The sequence below is a fragment of the Chelonoidis abingdonii genome, chromosome 7 (assembly GCF_003597395.2).
Source record: "Chelonoidis abingdonii isolate Lonesome George chromosome 7, CheloAbing_2.0, whole genome shotgun sequence".
In the NCBI taxonomy this organism is placed as follows: Eukaryota; Metazoa; Chordata; order Testudines; family Testudinidae; genus Chelonoidis; species Chelonoidis abingdonii.
In genome coordinates this window covers 41,517,052-41,539,182 of record NC_133775.1, presented here as the reverse complement: position 1 = coordinate 41,539,182, position 22,131 = coordinate 41,517,052, and the positions used below count along the sequence as shown (strand labels likewise).

Sequence of the window (22,131 nt, the reverse complement as noted above, 5' to 3'; positions counted from 1 at the left end):
AAAAGTGACCTAGTCTATAAGTACTTTTATTAATATTATAGTTATGTCTATGTATCTATAGAAACAGCTCCTTCTTGCCTCACACACACAATCCTATTGAATTCAGTGAGTCGTCTTGTGTGAGTAAGGTGTGGAGGATTTGGCACATAGCAGTTTTTTTAAAGCATTTATGGATATGTGAAGTAATTATGATTGAGGCAGCTTATTAAATAAGGATGGAGCTCAGCTTGTAGTCCTGGCATGTGAAATGCTGGTGAGAAGATGACACTGTTCTCTAGAATTAATTAGTATTTGTTTATTATTGCTACAGTTCCATATAGACGTACATGGTGCTTTCCAGACAGAGAAAAATGGTGACACTCTAAAACCCTGTGTTTGGGACTGAAATCCCCATGGCACAGGGTTGAGCCCATGCAGGACTGGAACCTAAGCCATAGCATGGCTAAGGGTGGAATATAAAATAGAAGAAGGTATGGGAAAAAGGACACCTTTAACCATACAAATCACAGGATCTGCTTTGATTGGTTTCTCTTTTTTCATTGCTTTGATACATTATAGGTGAGATCTTCAAGACGGCACAGCACTGGCCTACCTCTGCTCCCACTGTTTTCTTTGGGAATGGAACTGAGCCATGTCATGGGGTGTACAGACCGTGTGCTGTCTCAGCTGCTAAATGGTTAATAGGAAAACTGACTGCCAGCTCCATTGTGGCTGATTGGCAGACTCACAACAGGTGCAGAGATGAAAGGACTGCAGAACAGAAGGGCAGGGTGGCTGCCAGAGAGGCTGAGGAGCCACAAAGAATGGTAGTCTTCACTACGAGGGGGCATCTAAGATTGAGGGTGACTGCCAACAGGCCAGCAGTGAGCACTTTGGGAAATCTTACACTATGTTTCTAGTCTGAGGGGAAATGAAGCAGGAATGATGAAGCAGAGGTCAGTGTTGCAAAACTAGCCAAAAAAATATCTTGACTGATTTGAAGGAATAAAAATAAGTGTCATGGTGTGATGTAAGAAAAAGTACCGATTGCTTATTGAAAAAGAGACCGGGGAGCAGCCTGGCATGTTGATCTGACAGAGCCTGTGGTGTGAGTGGAAGAGTAATTGGAGATAATATTTTTATGTATGACAGAAGAGAGGTAGTAAATAGAGGAGGAAGTACCTGTGAAGGAGATTGGAAACCAGTATAAAAGGTTCAGGGATACAGTCAGAGTGGAAGGCAAAGGAGACTGTTTTTAATAGCAGAACATCAGATGGATTGGAAGAGTGCAGAAGAGAGAATCGGAGAGGCCTGAAAGAAAGTAAGAGATGATTAAGCCCAGGACCAAAGGTTTAGTTGCAGAATTAGAGGAGGATCCAATTTTGGAGATATTTTAGAGGACATAACACCCTGCTTATGGCAGGACGAGAAACAATAGTTAAGGTTATGAAGCCGCATCTCTGGAGAGAGGGTGAAATTACTGATAAGGAAGAAGATAAGACAGTTTGGAGGTGAGGGGGTAAGATAAGGAGTCCCCCCACTACCTGGTCCAATTTGAATTGACTGGGAACAGCTGTTGGAAAGATAGCTGGACATGCAGGACTGGGTATGTGGGGAGAAAGGTTAAATACATTAGATACACAGGACCAAATTCAGAGTTAGCCTAAGGCCCGCTTGTAACAGCTAAGAAGATGTAAACACTCTGTAAAATATCTCCAGCACAGGGAACCACTATGCCAGGCACACGGCTGCTTCTCAGAGGCATTCGAGAACGTGGCTGGAGGTGGTGGGAGGAGTCGTACCGGGAGCTGGTACTGCACCTTAGCAGTTCCCTAATTTGGCAAATCCCATACAAGCTATGGCAACACAGAGCAGAAGTCAAGGCATCCCTCAGCGCTTTCTTAGCCTGTGGGAGTGGACAAACTAGTCCCTGGATTAAGCTGTCTCCACTCTCTCTGAGTCAGCATTACAACTGGTATAGGAATGAATTTGCCCTATAGTGCTTGGGCAGGGCCTGCAATGGGTTGGGGACCAATAAAGGAGCCATGAGGCAGTGTAATGGAGAGTTTCTGGATACTCCTATCTCCAACCGAGGAAGGCTATAAAGACGTGATTGAAGAAGTAGGAGGAGACCTAGTCAAGTCAAGGACCACAGATGGAGGTGAGGGGGTATGAGGAGAAGGACATGACTGATCTTGTCACAGGAGAATGATAATGGAGATGGAATCCTGGACTTGGTCATGAGAGTCATTAGTGTCAACATTGAGAGTATCAGAGGGGTAGCCGTGTTAGTCTGGATCTGTAAAAGCAGCAAAGAGTCCTGTGGCACTTTATAGACTAACAGACGTTTTGGAGCATGAGCTTTTGTGGCATGAGCTTTCATGGCATGTTAAAAGCAGCAAAGAATCCTGTGGCACCTTATAGACTAACAGACATTTTGGAGCATTAGCTTTCGTGGGTGAATACCCACTTCGTCAGATGCGTGTCTGGCAAAGTGGGTATTCACCCATGAAAGCTAATGCTCTAAAACGTCTGTTAGTCTATAAGGTGCCACAGGATTCTTTGCTGCTTTTAACATTGATAGTATGGCCAGTATATCCGTGAGGGCAGAAGTAAGATTGCAGAAAGTGCAGGAAAGTATTAGAGGATAGGAAAACCCTGGCAGTAGAAGCTAGTGGTATAGGAAGGGAAGGAGTACTCAAGGAAGGGATTTTTAGATAGAATATAATGTAGCATGTTTAAAAGCAGAGGGGAAGGACCAGAAGAAAGAGAGAAATTTCTATTGAAAATAGGGGAGTTTTTAGTGGAAGTGAAAGAAAAGGGCAGGAGCCAAAGGCAAGAGCAAGGTAAAAGAGGAGATTTTTTTTTCTTAGCATCCATTTTCCCTGAAAGAAATAGATGAAGTATCATTCTGTACATATTAATTTATACTCCAGGGGCTGCCTCTAAACAATAATATATTCATATGCTGATGCCAATCAAGCCAGAAAATCCTCCTTTCTGTAGACCAAAAACAGTAATTTAATGTTTTACTGTATTCTTCTGACATTTTGGAATATATTGTAGATAATGAATCATGACCAAGAAATTCTCAGAATGATAAGACTATAAAAGTTTTAGATGGGCCACTCTGCAGGAAACATTTTATTCTGCATTTGCTGTAACTATTTCTTGGTGTTGATATGTTCTAAAGTCTGTTTACAAATAGTGTCAAAATAATGAGGAACTGAGAATGCAAAAAAAAAAACCCTGTCCAGATGATTCTTAAGTTTTAGGTTTGAAGTATATATTTTTCATAGTCACTGCATTTGTTTCCCTGAGCTTCAGCCCAAACCCAAATGCCTACACTGCAATTTTATAGCCTCACAACGTAAGCCCTGCAGATCCCAGTCAGCTGACCTGGGCTCTGAGACTCATTGCCATGGTTTTTTTTAATTGCAGTGTAAACATACTCTTAGTCTCTCTGTGCCTCTGTTCCCCATATGTAAAATGGGCATAATATCACTGCCCTATCCCACACTTGGTGTTGTGAGGATAATTTCATTAAAGACTGTGATGTGCTCAGACAGTATGGCAATGGAGGACATAAAAGTAACTTACGTTCTACTCTATTCCACACAGTAAACAAACCTAACATATGACCAATTAATTCAAAAGGTTTATTCAAGTTAAACACTTTTCTAGATCAGGGGCTTATCTCCTGTGTAGTCCTGTTGACTCCAATAGAGTTGCACAGATGTAACTGAAGGCAGAATTTTGCTGCTAATGTTTCATTTCAGCAATAGGACATGACAGGCAGAGCATTTCTGTAGAATTTAAATGGTTGCCAAAGGCGAAGTGACTTTTACCACCTAGAAAGCTTAACAAAAGAAAACTCAAAAGAAAAACCTGCTTTAGTATAAAAAGGACATTTTAAAATATCATGGAATTAGTAGTTTTCCTGAACTTTAAGCTGTTGTCAGATTCATAAAACTATTGACATGCCAGTAGTTCTTTTGGTCATCTTCAATTATTTCCCAGTCCTCTCGTCCCTTTGTACAACTATTCTCCAGGCATTTTTTAAAAGGATAGATTCACAAAATGACAGTGAGGAGATAGTGGTGCCATCCTTTTAACTTCTAGTCCAGTGGCACTCTCTTGTGCTCTGGTTCAGGGATTTGAACTTGGATTCCCCACTTCCCATGAGAGTGCTCTAAATTACTAGGCTATGGGCATTCTGAGGTCACTCTGTCTCTGTCTGTCCTGTTGGAGCTGTTCTACTTTGTATAAATAATTAAATATTCAACAGATCAGGGATTTGAATTTGGGTCTCCTGCCTTCCAAGTTGTAGAGTAATTGTGTGTGTGTGTGTGTGTAAAACAATGACTAGTTAACTGTTCCACACACAGCAGAACAGCTTTGACAGGAAAGGTTGAGAGAGACCCATCCAAGAATAACTCATAGCCTGGTGTTGGGGCACTCTTCTCTGAATGAGGAGAAAGAATAGTCTGACCCATCACTGCAGAAACCCACCTGGATATGTCAGTTCACTCAGTGTCAAACCCCTATTCCTGAGCAAGCTCTTTAGAGAAGCTAACCAATGGTCAAATGTTAATGTAATAGAAACTAATATCTTTGACCTGCATAATCTGTATTCAGGCCAAGACACAGAACTGAAACCTCTTTAGTGGCCCTGATGGATGATATCCTGCTGATCATTTATAGATGATCCATTCCCATCTTCCTGGGCCTCTGTGCAGCATTCAACACTTGACCATAAATTACTGCTCTCCTGCCTGAGAAAGGTGACAGGGCCCTGGGTAATGCACTAAAATAATTTAAGTCCTTTTTGGAGGTACATAACCAATGAGTAGTGATGAGAAACTGCACCTCCACCCACTAGACACCTCTCTTGTGGAGTCTTGCAAGAATCTATCCTTCTCCATTCCTATTCAACATCTACACACAGCGCGTAGGTGAACTGGTCAGATGACATGGATTCAAGTGCCAGCAATATGCAAATGATACGCAGCTCCATCTGTCTTTCACTACTTATGACCATACCACAACTACTAGATGGCCCAGTGATTGGACAAAATCAGCTCATGGATGAAGGGCAGCTAGTTGAAGCTAACTCAGAGAAAGGCAAAGGTGATGCTGTGGGCAGAGGAAAGTATTTGGAAGAGTTTGCAGCCACACTACAATTCCCTTTGGATGAAGGTGCACACACCTGCAATCAGTCAGTTCAGTTCCATAGCTTAGGAGTGTCATGCATTCTTCATTGATGCTAAGCTCCAACATAGTGATATCCACATGTAATACTTTCTATCATTTTCACTTTGTTAAGAGAATCTGTCCCATCCTGGCGAACATGACCTGGCCTCAGTTATTCATGCCTTTGTCATCTCTTGGCTGGACCACAGCAATGCAGTGTTCCTGGGCATGAAGCCTTCAGTGCCTAGCAAACTCCAGCTGGTACAGAACCCTGGAGTATATCTCCTCAGCAACACTGGCTACTGCAATCAATGAAATGTGTTCACTCCCTATGCCAGCTTCCCAGAGAACATTGGTTCTCAAACTTTAGCAACCCACATTTTGATTTAAAATTTTGCTTCGGACCCCCAGACCCCTCCAGAGCCCAGGCTCAGCCCTCACTCCACGCCTTCCCCCAAGGCTCCACCCCCCGCCCCTCCTCTTCCCCGTTTCTTTCTGCCCTCTCCCCTGAGTGTCTCCCATCCCCCCTCCTCACACTCCCTCCCAGCGCCTCCTGCCCACCAGGGAACAGCTGTTACCCAGAATGCAGAGGCACTGGTAGGGAGGGAGGAGGAATTGATCAGTGGTACCCGTGGACCCTTTGGAGTACCGTCGCGGACCCCCAGTTTGAGAAATGTTGCCATAGAATATCTAATCAAGTTTATCTTGCCTGCCTGTATCTTCAAGCTGTTTAAACCACTTAAGAAAGCTAGTGCAATAGTTTAGAACAATAAAAACAATATTTTACTCTCCCAATAAACATATAGGACAAATTTGAAAATCAAATAATTAATTAGTTGTTATACCAATAATTTGCTATAAAAAACTCTTTGCTGCAAGTCATAATGCTTAGTCATTGACTTGTGGCAAATAAGTCAGTTGACTTATCCCCATCGATCATTTCTTCCCTGACCTCAGTTCCCTTAGAAAATATCCAATCACTACATTTGGTCTCTGTCATCGTTCCTCAGGGTGCACAGTCACCATGGATAATCCCTCTGCTTAAGCAAAAGAGACACTTCCTGATGCTTAACTGGGTGTTGACTCCCTGACACCATTATTTTGTTAGCCACTCAAACCGTTTCCTCAGAGATCTGACAGCCTTTATTTTGCATTGCAGGTTAACAATAGGTGCATCACGGTGCCTTAGCCCCTCAGATAGTATCCACTTGTAATATCCAGCCTGTGACGTTCGATGCTTACAGTAATCACCAGGTTTCCAGTTCCCAAGGGAACAGTGTACATACAGCTTGATTGGTACAATTCAGGATCAAGTCCTCTAGAGTATTGCACCACTGAGATACATTTAAAGTGAAAAAATCATACGGTTATTATTAAAGATTAACATTTCTGAGATACTGAGTAAGGATAATGAAAATAGAAATGGCTACATATAAAACAAAAAGCATAACATGCTTTTCAGAGTCTAAACTTAATTTCAATAGGCTAAAATCCTTGTCTAAAGTAGTTTTTCTCCTAAAGCATTCTCCCAGTGTCACCAACCTAGATGGCTGAGTTCACCATTCTTGGATGAAAAACCACTGTCTTGCTGCTCTCTCAGTGATGGATAGAGATGTGTCTTTTTGCCTTTCCCTTATATTCCTCAAAGTCATCATTTTTGTCCCCCGAGTCAGAAAAAACCCTAATCGTTATTCTCTATGCTTGGTGACTTTAAGTTGACTTCACATCCTCATGTTGATGTCATATGCAAATAGGCTTCCTGTGTGTTGACTTACAATGCTTAATTTACATTTGATAGAGAGATACACAACTTATCTTTTGTCTGAAATAAACTTGTTTGTCAGCTCTACCTTGGATACAGGATTTAAAACATATGTTTAATACACACACACAGCTTCTTAAATACCAGATGTCACACAGGTTATGAGGATAAATGTGATCGTGTCCATCATCTGAGATCTCAGATTACATTTTTTATAGATAAATACTATGACAGCAATGTGTTAAATGTAATGAGTTTGTAAGGCCTGATAGGAGAATAGTGAAGCCTTTGCCAGTTGTCACTGAGCAGCTCTTACGGTCACAATCTTCAATCCAAATGTTTAACTAAATCAGAATAATCATCAAGTGTATTTAATCACAAATTAAGAGATTTTTGATTCTGCATAAGTATTGATTTAGTGATGCAAGGCAGCTATGAATGATATTATCCAATGTGTTGAGAAGGAATAATTGATGCAAGGTGAATCTTGTTGTTTACAATAATTTTATTTTTGGTAGAAATATCTCTCTTTTGATTACAGGATGTTGTTGAAGAGTTTGAACAATATTCCATTAAAGTGTAAATTCATAGGATCATAGAATATTAGGGTTGGAAGGGACCTCAGGAAGTCATCTAGTCCAACTCCCCGCTCAAAGTAGGACCAATCACCGACTAAATCATCCCAGCCAGGGCTTGTCAAGCGTGTCCTTAAAAACCTCTAAGGAAGGAAATTCCACCACCTCCCTAGATACCCCATTCCAGTGCTTCACCAGCCTCCCCCCCTCCCCCCCCCCCCCCCCCCCCCCCCCCCCCCCCCCCCCCCCCCCCCACACCCCCCCCCCCCCACTCACCCCACGCACCCCTCCCCGCCCCCCCACCCCCTCCGGAGCCAGACACCCGCCGCGCCCGCCTCCCGCGCATGCCCGCGCGCCCTCACCCACCTCCGCACCAGCGCGCGCTTCACACCCGCGCCCAGCCACTCGGCCATCCCCCTTCCCACGACCCCGGCCTTCCCTCACCAAGCGTCACCCGCCCCCTCGCACAGCGCAACCCACCACGCGCGCCAGCCACCACCGCCTCCCTCCACACGCTTAGCCCCCCAGTCCCGTCTCGGCTGAGGCCCTCTCCTAGTCCGCTTCGGCCCCATACCCTCCTACCAGCCCCGAGCGCCACCAGCCAATTCCACACACCCTCCTTCCCCCTCCCCCCTCCACAAGCGAGAGCCCTCCGCCGTGCAACGCCACTCGGACACCCGCGGCGCTATCCCCTACGCGCGCCACGGCCTTCGCGCTCCGGCCCACCAACTCTCTCCCTTCTCCTACCCGAGCCGGCTCTTCCCTTTCAAGCGAACCGCCCTCGACCACCCCCTGCGCCCTGGGATCACTCCTAGCTCGCCCTCGCGCCATCCTGGCTCCTCCCCACCTCTCCCTCGCGCAGCCGGCCCCCCCCCCCCCCCCCCCCCCCCCCGCCGCACCCCCCCCCCCCCCCCCCCCCCCCGCCCCCCCCCCACCCCCCACCCCCCCCCCCCCCCCCCCCCCCCCCCCCCCCCCCCCCCCTCCCCCCCCCCCCCCGCCCCCCCCCCCCCCACCCCACCCCCTCCCCCCCCCCCCCCCCCCCCCCCCCCCCCCCCCCCCCCTTGTGAAAAAAGTTTTCCTAAATATCCAACCTAAACCTCCCACTACTCACATTTGAACCAATTGCTCCTTTTCTGTCCACCGCTACCATCTGAGAACATCAAATCCCATCCTCTTTAAACCCCCTTTCAGGTAGTTGAAAGCCAGTCTATCAAAATCCCCTCATTCTTCCTTCTGCAGACTAAACAATCCTAAGTTCCCTCAGCCTCTCCTCATAAGTCATGTTGTTTCACCCCTAATCATTTTTTGTGCCCTCCACTGACTCTTCCATTTTTCCACACCTTCTTGTAGCGTGGGGCCCAAAAACCTGATGCTGTAACTCCTGATGAAGCCTCACCAGTGCCGAATAGAGGGGAACGATCACGTCTCTCGATCTGCTGGCAATGCTCCTACTTATACAGCCCAAAATGCTGTTAGCCTTCTTGGAAACAAGGGCACACTGTCGACTCATATCCAGCTTCTCATCCACTGTAACCCCTAGGTCCTTTTCTGCAGAACTGCTGCCTAATCATTCAGTCCCTAGTCTGTAGCAGTGCATGGGATTCTTCAATCCTAAATGCAGGACTCTGCACTTGTCGTTGTTGAACCTCATCTGATTTCTTTTGCCCCAATCCTTTAATTTGCCTAATCCTATATTCCATTGAGTTAAAAACAACAACAACCAGGACTTGAGCTCATCCGATGATAGTTAAGTCACATTGTTCTCATTGACCAAACACTTGCATCCCTAGACCCTCCAGATATTCAATGAAAGAACAGTGCAATCTGCTATAGGTCAAAAAATCAGCAGGCTTCATTTCAGCTACACACCTACTTAACATTCTATTTAGCATCCCTTTCATGGTCCTTAGAACAATTACATTGTATTTCAGCATTTCACTCCCATTAATTTTATTTAAGAAGGGTTAAAACTGGACCATTGAGTTTGCCCCCCACCTTCTTACTGTCTTCTGTCTGGTGGACAAAAAGAGAAATAATTAAGCCTGGAGTTTGTAAATATTATTGCATATGCAAGTATAATGACTTAAAGGCAGTTGATGACTTTTGATTTAACGTTGATATGAAACTTAGTTTTATTGGTTACTGTGTAGTACAAAAAAGAGCATTTGCATTTGTTCTTCTGGCACTTTGTCACTGTTTTTATTATAACTTTTCCTGTCATCCAAGTAGCTGCTGAAAACTTTGATTAAATTGAAAAGGTGGGATACAGGCAAATTTTATCTGATATTATTATAAGATCCTGTTAAATGAAATACCTATTTCCCTGATCTAAATCCGCATTTTAAGGTTTAATTATTATAATTCAAAGTGGTGTATTTCTTCACAGTTTTGAGCTGAACCAAAGTTTAATGTACTTTCTGGAAAAAGCAGATATTATCCAATCATTATAAAATTGTATCTAAGAAAAAAACAGAATTATAAATGCAGAAATATTCATAATTAGAATAACTTGTATTTCTGTTAGGCCATAATCTGGTACATAGACAGCGAGTTTCTAATCTGACAGGGGGTTGCTTACCCCTGGTTCTGCCCAAGCCCGACCCCCACTCCACCCCGTCCGTCAATGCCCCACTCCCACCCTTCTTCTTCACACCCCTGCTCTGCCCCTTCCCTGCCTCTTCCTGCCCCTGCCCAATCCCCTGCCCACAGTTCCGCCTCCTCCCCTCCCCAGCACCTCCCAATGCTGCAAAACAGGAGCCTCTGGGAGGAAGGGGGAGGCGCTGATCTGTGGGGCCTCAAGTAGGTGGGAGGCACTGGGAGAGTGTGGGGAGATGCTGAAGGGGGGCTGCCGGTGGGTGCTAATCACCCACCATTTTTTCCATGGGTGCTCCAGCCCCGGAGCACCCTCGGAGTCTGTGTCTATGATCTGGTATGTAGCTGGTGAAATAATAAAAAAGTGATTTTTTTTAAAATCTTTCAGTTTAAATAGTTTTCCAATAGCTAAGAATTTTTAATTGTTTAAATACCATATTTGCATAGAATTGGCATTGACGGGTATGAATATTTGGTCCTTAATAGTGAACCTATTCAGAAAATTTTTACTAAACAAAAGTGTAGGCAACACATTCTCAAACATCCATAAAAGTGATTGTTGCAACTATCAAAGAACAACTTCCTTCTACCTTCTGCATTGCTTTGATGTTGCTGTTCAGAGAAAGTATCATAGGTATCTAAATTTAATAGCACATTTTTCAACAAATTAAAGATGGACAGGATTTACATTATCTGACTCCAGGTGATTAACATTTCTGCACCTACTAATCCCATCTCGCTGTTTGATTCCAAAAGGTGACAATTCCAAGAGTGATGTGAAAACATGGCAGCATTATGTTGATTAAAGTTAATGTGATGCAGTTGAACATGATACGTTTTATTAAAAGATGGAAGTGCCTTTGGGGGAGGAAACTTTGTAAATAAGACACAGCATATTTCAAAGTAAAATGATACTACATACAGCATCGTATAGATGAAAATAATTTGCATCTCTGATTTACCTGTTATGCAGCATTGTTGCTATTCTTACGAGCCATCTTTTGCCCAATAGGCACTGGGTTTTATTTCAGCTAGCCATTGGGTATACTGTATATTCAGATTTGTGATTTCATATAAAATGTATTGTTTGACAACATCTTGTGAAGAGGACTGAAATCATTTATTCACCTTTGACAGAAAAACTGCTAAACCATATTGGGGCAGGGGGAAGGGCAGGAAGTCATGTAACACTGTGCTGCATCCTGCAACAGTAGGTGTTCTTAGAAAACGTATGTTTCCAATGAAGGCCTTGTCTACACTACAGAGTTTTATTGACAAAAGGCAGCTTTTGTCAACAAAACAGTGAATGCTTACACACTGTGATATGACTTTTGGCAGCAAAAATGCCCTGTTTTGGTGACAAAATAAAACGACTCTGACAAGAGACATAAGGCTTTTTGCGCAAAATTTTTATCAACAAAATGCCATTGTGGACACCATGCTTAATTTTATTGCTTTAATTAGCCTCCAGGAGGTGTCTCACAATGCCTATCCTGACCTCTCTGGTCAGCAGTTTGAACTCCACTGCCCTGCAGCCTAGTAAACAGCCATCTGCCCCTCCCTCTTAGAAGCCCTGGGAAATTTTGAAATTCCATTTTCTGTTGGCTTGGTGTGGACAGGTCTCATTACATCTTCCCAGGTGACCATAGTGGCTTATCACAGCAAGCACTCTCCCGCTTGGACCACTGCAGAGCTGCTGGATCTGCTGAGTGTATTGGGGAGAGGAGGCTGTGCAGTCCCAGCTGCAGGCAGATTTCTGGAGGCTTGTGCAAAAAGGGCTGTGATTGGGACATGCTGAAGTGCAGAGCTAAGATAAAGGAGCTGAGGCATGCATACCATAAACCGAGGGAGGCAAACTGTCACTCTGATGCTGTACCCAAGATCTGCCAGCTCTACAAGGAGTTGGGTGATGTCCTCGGTGGCGACTGCACCTCTACCGCCAAGAGCCCTGTGGAAACTTGGGCAGCAGAAAGAGGACCTAACCTGAAGGATGAAGTCGTCAATGAAGAGGTGGCATTAGACAACAGTGTGGAGCTCCTGATGGGGGTTCACCTGGTGAGGCAGATAGCCAGGAACTGTTCACCACTGCCGAGGTGTCTAGCCAGTCTCAGCAGTTGCTCTCTGGCGAGCAAGAAGCAGGAGAGGAGACGCCTGGTAAGTGGCTGTGGTTTGTGTAGTATGGAGGTGGGTTCAGGGTATAGAAATATACAAGGCTGGCTGTGTTTCTGTGTGCTGGACATTCCCCTGTGCAGTTAAGCAGCATGGCAGAATGGGGTGTTGATGCACACCGAGCTCTCACGGCAATTCTCCAGAGAGATCTCTAGGAAAGTTTCCTGGAGATACTCAGCAATCCTCTGCCGAAGGTTCCTTCCCCTATTGTAGGAAACTTTCCTGTGCCATTAGGCAATCACTTGTATAGGGATCAGAGCGATACTCAGGCAAGTAGCATAGGGACTAGGGAAGAAGCCACAAGCATGTAGTAGATGTGCCCTTGTTTCCTTGCTTATCCTCAGAAGTGAGAGGTATGCTGCAGTGACTCCCCCCCCCGTGGAAAAACGTGGGAGAATTTTAGAATTTTTTCCCTAGTTGGCTGGAATGCAACTCTTGCAGAGAGCTCTTTTCCCCATGTAGAGTGCCCCCTCTAGTCAACACTCACTTTAGATGTGTGCTTGCCAAGGGTCAGTAAGAAAGTGATTGTTATGTTATCAGAGGTGTATTTTACTGAAATGTTTCAGTGCTGTGTGTGAGCATAACAATCATGCTTCTGTGCATTGTTCCTTGTGCTTGGGCAGATGTGGCCTTCAGGAACACCCCACATACACCAGCCAAGCATCTCTGCCAGATAAGAAAGTGCACAAGACAGACAAAAGAAGACATGTTCTTTGTCTTCTCCAATGCAGAGAAAAGGGACACAAGGAGTGGAGGGAACCCAAACGGCAGGACAGAAAAGAAAATCAGGAGTTTGCTCAGGACGCTACTGAGCAGATGATTAAAGTAATGGAGGAGCAAACACAGATGCTGAAGTTCTTAATAGTGCTGTACACTGAGCAGATGTGTGCCCACCCTCCCCTGCATCACATTCAGAACTCTTTTCTGACCCTGTCCTCACCCTCTCCCCGCCTCCCCCTCAAAAAAACCCCAAACAACCCCTGCTTTCCAGGACTTCTCAGTTTCCCCTTCACTCCACCCCCTCAGACAACTTTCAAAATGATAGCTGGACCTACACGCAGCTCTGAAAGTCTGCCTTTCCCTTGTACCTCCTTTCCCACCAGGCGTCTTTGTGTGATGTGTGTTTACTTGTGCAATAAAAGTTTTGAATGGTAACTCATCTTTATTTGTTTCTTACAAATTGAGATAGCAGGCACTACCAATACATAAACAAGCAGTTTAATTATTTTCTTACTGGAACATAAGGCCCCAAATTTCTCCATTGCTTATTAGGAAAACTACATGTAATGTAACATTGTAGCATCAATCACAGAGATATACATTACTGGTTCTCATTTTCAAAGTGTTGCCACAAAGCCTCTGTAATTCGAATGTCCCCCCTCTAGGCCCCTGTGATAGCTCTTATCACTGGCTGCTCAAAATCAGCAGCAGAGTGGTCTGCTTCAGCACTCCACCTCTGAGCTAACCTTTCACGTTTAGCTTTACAAAGATTATGCTGTGTACAACACACGGCTATGATCATGGGAATATTAATAGAATCATAGAAGATTAGGATTGGAAGAGACCTCAGGAGGCCCTCTAGTCCAACTCCTTGCTCAAAGCAGGACCAGCCCCAACTAAATCATCCCAGCCAGGGGTGTGTCAAACTAGTCCTTAAAAACCTTTAAGGATGGAGATTCCACCACCTCCCTTGGTAATCCATTCCAGTGCTTCCTGGTGAAATAGTTTTTCCTAATATCCAACCTAGACCTCCCCCACTGCAACTTGAGACCATTGCTCCTTGTTCTGTCATCTGCCACCACTGAGAATAGCCTAGCTCCATCCTCTTTGGATATTATCCTCATTGAGGTCTAACCTGCCATAAAGGTATTGCCATCATGCCTTTAGTCTGCAAAAGGCACATTCCACTGTCATCTGGCACCTACTCAGTCTGTTGTTGAACCGCTCCTTACTGCTGTCCAGGTTTCCCATGTAAGGTTTCATGAGCCATGGCTGTAAGGGGTACACCAGGTCTCCCAGGATCACTGTGGGCATTTCAACATCCCTCACCATAATCTTCTGGTCTGGAAAGAAAGTCCCCGCTTATAGCTTTCTATACAGGCACCATTCCTGAAGATGCATGTGTCATGCACCTTCTTGGTCCACCCCTCACTGATGTCAGTGAAACACCCATGGTGATCCACAAGCGCCTGCAACACCATGGAGAAGTACCTCTTCTTATTGATGTACTCTGTCTCAAGGCAGTCTGGTGCCAAAACTGGAACACGTGTGCCATCTATCTCCCCACCAGTTAGGGAAATCCATTTCTGCAAAGATGTCCATTATTTCATGCATATTTCTGAGAGTCACAGCTCTTCATACAAGGATGTGATTAATTGCCCTGCACACTTGCATTAATGCAGCCCCAGTGGTTGACTTCCCAATTCCAAATTGATTTGCAACTGAGTGGTAGCAGTGTGGAGTTGCCAGCTTCCACAGAGCAATCACCACATGCTTCTACAATGATAGGGCAGCTCTCATTCTGGTGTCTCTGTGCTGTAGTGCTGGGGCAAGCTCCGCACACAGTTCCAGGAAGGTGGCTTTCCGCATCCAAAAGTTCTGTAGCCACTGGTCATCATCCCTGACCTGCATGGTGATATGATTCCATCATTCAGTGCTTGCTTCCTGAGTCCAAAAGCGACAGTCCACAATCTGCAGCTGTTCCATGAATGCCAAAAGCAATCTAAAGTTGTTCTTATTCATATGGGATATAAGTCAATAATGTGCCCTTGTTTCCAAGAAGGCTAATGGAATTTTGGGCTGTATAAGTAGGAGCATTGCCAGCAGATCAAGGGATGTGATCATTCCCCTCTATTCGGCATTGGTGAGGCCTCATCTGGGAGACTGTGTCCAGTTTTAGCCCCACACTGCAAGAAGGATGTGGAAAAAATGGAAAGAGTCTAATGGAGGGCAACAAAAATGGTTAGAGACTGTAGCACATGACTTATGAGGAGAGGCTGAGGGAACTGGGATTGTTTAGTCTGCGGAAGAGAAGAATGTGGCGGGGAAAGGGGGTTGATAGGTGCTTTCAACTACCTGAAAGGGGATTCCAAAGAGGATGACTCTAGACTGTTCTCAGTGGTAGCAGATGACAGAACAAGGAGCAATGGTCTCAGTTTGCAGTGTGGGAGGTTTAGGTTGGATATTAGGAAAAACTTTTTCACTTGAAGGGTGGTGAAGCGCTGGAATGGGTTACCTAGGGAGGTGATGGAATCTCCTTCCTTAGAGGTTTTTAAGGTCAGGCTTGACAAAGCCCTGGCTGGGATGATTTAGTTGGGTATTGGTCCTGCTTTGAGTAGGGGGTTGGACTAGATGACCTCCTGAGATCCCTTCCAACCCTAATATTCTATGATATCACACAGCATTTCAGGCAACTGAGAGTCTTGTTCAGTTAGGAACTTCATGATTAACTGAACTGCCATCTGAGACGTCTTCATGACAGTTAACATCAGAGCACAGGAGAGCTGTATGAAATCCATCCCTTCACACCAGAGATGGTGAGGTGAACAGCAAACAAGGACCATTGAAAAATGCCATGAAAGAAAGCCAGAAGGCCATGGAATGCTGGGACAGAAAACAATACATTATGGGACATTGAGCCCAGTCCCAAGATGTACTGCAATCCGCTCTGCCTTCCCACAAGACATAGCAGCAGAAGGGGTCGAGCGGCACTGTGGAATAGGTACCCACAATGCATTGCTCACACTGTCAATGATAATGCCCAACTATGGACGCGCTGTGCTGACAGAGTATGAACATGCACTACCGATTTTTATTATAGTGCTTTTTGAATGTCGCAATAACTTTAGTTGACAAAACTCTGTATTGTAGACAAGGCCTAATATTTTAGGGGTTTGTGCTGCCACTGACCACTGTAGCATCTAAACACTTTTCACATAAAATAGTGACTACTGGACTTCATGGAATCTCTGACTCCACTTCTTTCTCAAGTTATAGGCGACTCTGTTTTCAATATGTGTGCGTCTGTGTATTTTAAGGTTGATGACCATGTATAAAATAGGTGTTTATTTAAACGTCTTGTTCTAAATGTTCAAGAGAGCTGTTCTTGCTATATCCAGAACCCCGGGCTGATTTTTGGTGTATTCTGTACTAATAACCCACCAAGAATTTTATGGTAGATGTATTTTATAAATTATTTAAAAATAAATGATTACCTTATCACAGATGTCCTGCATATCTTGTAGTATAAATCCTTTGTGTGGTTGCTCTGAGAAATGATGTATGCTCTGCTGTGGAAACTTAACATTCCTGTTTCTGAAGTCTATTGTGGTAGCAGGATGTACTGCAACTAGACTATGAGGAAGACTTTTTCTAGATTGGTAGTGGCAAGCATTGACATGGTAAACTTGCAATTTTGAAACCCCGAAGTACTAATCGTTATCCTTTGAATTGCTAAGAAAACTGAATAATGCAAGGTCACTGCAGCTCTTGTGGAAATTATCTTAAAGGTTATTCTTTCCTGCTTTGTGTTTCAAGACTTGAGAACTTGCCTTTCATAGTGGTTGTGACACCCAACTCAGCCAGCAGTAAAAGGAATTGAAAATGTCTCTCCAGAGCACTTAGTATTATATTAGAGCACACAAGCTGTTTAGCTAAAATCATAGGATTCAGTCCTGCAACATTCTCAGTGCTCCAATCCTATCAAGCACTTAAGCATATGTTAAACTTTGACTTCAGCAAAATTACTCACTTGTTTAAAGTTAATGGGATATTTTAGTTTAAATCAATGGGTAGAATTGTGGCCCCATTGAAGTCAATAGCAATCTCCTGTTTACTTAAATGGGGCAAGATTTTCACCCAATATTTAAAACATCTAATTGAGGGTATATAGGTCACTTATTCCTAAAAAATCCAGAAATAATTGAGATGGGGGGGGGTCAACTGACCAACATTAAAATTCTTACTACCCTCATTTGGTACCATCCCTGGGTCACTGTAGCCCTCCTTCTGCAGTTTTTTTCACCCTTTCTTTTGTCATCTAGCTTTTAGTTCCTCCTTTCATCTTTTGAATTTCTTTGCTCCCCTAATGGCTCTTTCTTAGATAACGTAATGTATGTGATACTACATATACTTTGGTTTATGAATAATATCCTAAAAAACGATGTTTTAACTATGTTAAGAGAACATCAAGTTGCTAAATCAAGCACTGAAGAGTTAGGAAATGCCAGAATTCAGGTTGCCCATGCAACCTAATTTGGCCTCTCTCTGTGTATGCATTATAATCATCTTCAATTACATGATCATATGTGGAAAAAAAATAACAGGTTCCCTGACTTGTTCAGTCACTGGATAATTAGGTATTCAATATTATTTTATTCTCCTAATTCAGTGTGTCTCCCAAGGCCTTTTTTAATATCCACCATCCAAGCTCTGCACTGAATATAAAATTATTGTTATCTTCCCGGGCATTTTTATAGTGATCGTCCCATAATAGCTGATTGCTTCTAAACATTAATGAATTTATCTTCACAATGTCACATGTGAGATTAGATGTCATCATTATTCCCTTTTTAAAGCTCAGGAGCTGAGGAACAGAAAGAATAATGGCAAAATAATCAGAAGTCTCTGCTAATTGTGGGAGCCCAACTTGAGAGAGACAGGACATGATATTTCAGAGTACTTAACATTTTTATAACAAGTTACATAGTCAAAGCAAGGCTCCAGTCAACTTCAGTTGCCATTTTAAGTGTGTGACACTCTTGCAAATTTGATCCCAGGTGTCTCACATAGGGCTCCCAGAAACGGGCGCGCACAATCTGTGAAATATTTTAAGTGACTTGCCCTGCATCAGATAGGAGCTCTGTGGCAAAGGCAGAGATAGATACCAGTTCTCTAGGTTGACATTAAACATCCTTAACTTTTCTCTTCTTGTAAGCCTTTTCCTCATTCACTGTAGACCTTTCTGTTTGTGCAACAAATGAGGCAGAGATGCAATAGATCAGTATTTTTCAAACAATGCATAATGGGTCGTGGAATGTCAGGGACTGGATCGCCCTGCTGATTCAAATTATAAGGATCGTTGGCATGCAGCAGCTCCAAAGGGCTATGCAGCAGAGACCTGGAGAGGAGAGAGGTAGGGGGTGGGCGGGAACTGGGTAGCGGAGCATGTTGGGGTTGCAGGGCTGCTGCAGACCTTTCCACTGGCCCAGGAGCTTGCCGCTGCCGGCAGGGAGAGAGGGACCTTTCCCCTGGAGTGCTGTGCTACCTGCTGGCAGGGAGAGAGAGAGGTCCCTCCCCAGGAGCTAGTTGTTGCCAGTGGGGAGAGGGCTGGGGGAAGTCCTCTGGCCCAAGCCCAGGGTCAGGCTGCCTGCACCCCATACTCCTCATGCCTGGCCCCACCCCAGAACCTGCAGCCCCAGCCAGAGCCCGCACCCCCACATCCCAACCCTCTGCCCTAGCTCTGAGCCCCCTCCTGCACCCTGAACCCCTCATCCCCAGCTCCATCCTAGAGCCTTCACCCCAGACAGAGCCCGCACCCCATCCTCTGCCCTACCCTGACCACTTCCCACACTCTGAACCCCTCAGCCCCACCCCATTAATTTTGTTATGTAAAAGTTACTGGTAGCCCCCCTTAATAGCTTACAAGCAGCCAGTAGGGGGAAGCAGAAGCCTCATTTATTACAGTAACCTGAACTTTTGAACTGTCTCTTTTCTTCTGCCTCAAAGCAGAGAAAACTTGCTTCAAACCAGTTTTTACTGAACAGATAACAGAACCGTGAGGTTTGACACTACCAATCAAGTGTTAACACGCAAGGGTCTTTGTCTAAAAGTGTATAAAAGGCTTGTGAAATTTGTATGGAATAGGGTCTTTGTACTAAAGTATAAGACTCTCCTTTTTTCTGCAGAATAAAGCATCTTTTCCTTATCCCTGTCAGGCTGTTATTGGCTCTCAGCTAGGCAGACCCAATATTTCGGTAACACTTATGTGTACCAATATGTTTGTCACACATACCTCCATAGTGGTGCACATAACAAGATTCATTCTGCACATGGAAAAAATTAGAGGGAACACTGATTACAACACCATTAGAATAACATTACAATTATACATACATAACATCGTGCTTCCGGTATTTGCACAGAGTTGCATTTTACACCTGCTACGTATTATGCACTACACACGTGGGCAATGCAGTTTGCATATTATCTCCTAAATTGGTTTTCTGATCTGCCCACTGCTGTGTAGACTAAGATTTTTGCATGATTTTTGATAAACACCAAAAAAGCTGGAAAATATGGATCATTTTGTAATAAGAAAAAGAAGTTCGGAAACACAACCATCAAATCCATCAACATCTGCGAGTGAGAGTGTAAATACGCCATGCACAACAGAAAATTTTAGCAGTAAAAATGAACAGGCTGCTTCCACCTCATGTGAACAGCCACCTAAAAAGAAAAGATCATGGCCAAGGAAGTACAGTATTGATTTCTTGAAATATGGCTTCATCAGTTGTGCTGAAGCAAACCAAGAACCAAAGCGCCAATGTGTTATTTGCACCAAAGTGCTTGCAAACAAGCATTTAAAGCCATCATAGTTGAGGAGACATTTAGAAACAAAACATACAGAACTCATGGATAAACCATTGGGCTATTTTCAAAGGAAGCATCAAGAACATAACTTATCAGGTCAGGTTCTCAGCAGGTCAGCAACCTTGAATGATAAAGCACAACTGGTGTCATATTTGATTTCATATTGTGGGAAAAGTTAAAATGGCCCATACAGTTGCTGAAAAAGTTATTCTTCTAGCATCTGTGGATATGGTGTGGACAATTTTTGTGGAGATGTCTGCTGAAAAATTGAAAAGTATTCCTCTCAGTGATAACACAGTGTCTCAGTGAATACATGATATTGCAGAGGATTTGGAATCTCAACTTCTAGCGTGGTTACAGTCAGTCGTGGATTTTGCTATGCAACTTGACAAAAGTACTGATATTTCGGATTGCGCAATGCTGTTAGTTTATGTGAGGTACGTATGGCAAGATGATTTTAAGGCGGATTTGCTGTGTTGTTTGACCCTACCAACAAATACAATGGGGGCACAGATATTTGAGGCACTGAATGACTGCATAGTTGGAGAATACAAACTGGAATGGGATAACTGCAAAGGAATAACAAGTGATGGTGCAGCAAATATGACTGGAAAGAACAGGAGTTGTGAAAAAAATCCGTGAGGCAGCTGGCAATGACATTGTTTGGAATCATTGTTTCATTCACCGTGACGCTTTGGCATCCAGGGGTATTCCTCCTGATCTTATGGCAGTACTGAAGGAAGCAGTCTAAATCATAAACTTCATTAAAGAGAGCTCACTTAACAGCAGGCTTTTAGAAGCGCTATGCTCAGACATGGGAGCAGAACACATGCATTTACTGTTTCACACTGAAGTAAGGCGGCTGTCGTGGGGAAGAGTGCTCACCAGGGTATACGAACTCAGGAAAGAGAGTCATGATTTTTTGGTGATGAAAGAGTCTAACTTGGCAACTTTGTTTGATGATGACAGTTGGTTAATAAAGTTGTCATACCTTGCTGACATTTTCTCGATTTTAAATGAACTAAACTTGAAGTTACAAAGAGGATGCAATGATTGATTTCGACATTGTGAAGAGATGCAAGTAATTAAAAGTCATTGGCACTGTGGCAAGCACATCTGAAAAGTAATCAGCCCAGCTACTACATGTTCCCAACACTGTTACAACACATTGAGAAGAACATCATCAGTGAGGACAAAGTGAATGAAATGAAAACTATTATACAGTTGCATTTCGCTGCTCCGTCTGACAGTTTTAGTCTCTATTTTCCCAATAAAGGACTTTGAACATTTGAATGAAAAATGCTGGGTGAAAGATCCTTTTGCTTTCAAAAACTGATGCAACAATAGAGCTAAATCTGACACCTGAGCAAGAGAATGAACCGCTACATCTCACCTGTGATAACACAGCACAAGTCAATAAACTTGTCATCATTTTGGATCAATGTTTCCAAAGAAAGTCCACTGCTAAGTAAAGTAAGTGTGCTCTTGTTGCTGCCTTTCCCAACAACCTACACGTGTGAAGTGGGATTTTCAACTATGACAAGACTAAAAACCAAATGGAACCAACTGAACAGTGGATCTGATATGCGGGTAGCCCTTTCATCCTGTGATTCTGACTGGAATGAGATCATGATGAATGAACAGGCCCACTAGTCACATTAAGTAAGTGAAACTCAACCTTTATAGTGTTTATAGTGTTTTGTTTAAAAGTAATGGCTTTGTCTACTGTTATGTAAAGTGGATTAAGATGGAATGTATTGCATTATTAAGATTTTGTGAAAACTCTAGTCAAAAGATATATGGTAATTATGTTGGGTCACGGACATCAACAGTTTTCTTCAATTGGGTCACGAGAAAAAAAGTTTGAAAACCACTGCTTTAGATAATAGCTTAATTTGTTCCCAGAGCACTGCCAATCCTGTGCACTGAATGAGATAAGAGTCCTGTGGAAAAAATAGTGTGTGTCAATGTACTTAAAGAGGTATCATAATGCAAATGCATGAAGGGGGCCAATTAAGATTGCATAGTCAACCTTAATTCCAGTATTTCCTAACTTTTGAGAGGTGGACCTTGCAACTTGAATAATGTTCTTTTAACATCCAGTTTGCGTAAATGTAATTTTCTGTTTTTTAAAAAACAGACTAAAAATAGAAATTCCATGGTGGAACTGTATTGATATGCAACTTGTGTCAGCAGCAAGATTTGGACCTTTACATCCACCGCACAGACCCCTACCACTTGTTATCCTCAGTGAACCAGCCATTAGAAGGG

General features: G+C 43.6%; 1 pseudogene; it reads left to right on the top strand.

Annotated features, from left to right (window-relative positions):
• Positions 1–19,565: 19,565 nt before the first annotated feature.
• On the top strand, positions 19,566–21,513 carry LOC142047155 (protein FAM200A-like; annotated as a pseudogene).
• Positions 21,514–22,131: the final 618 nt, after the last annotated feature.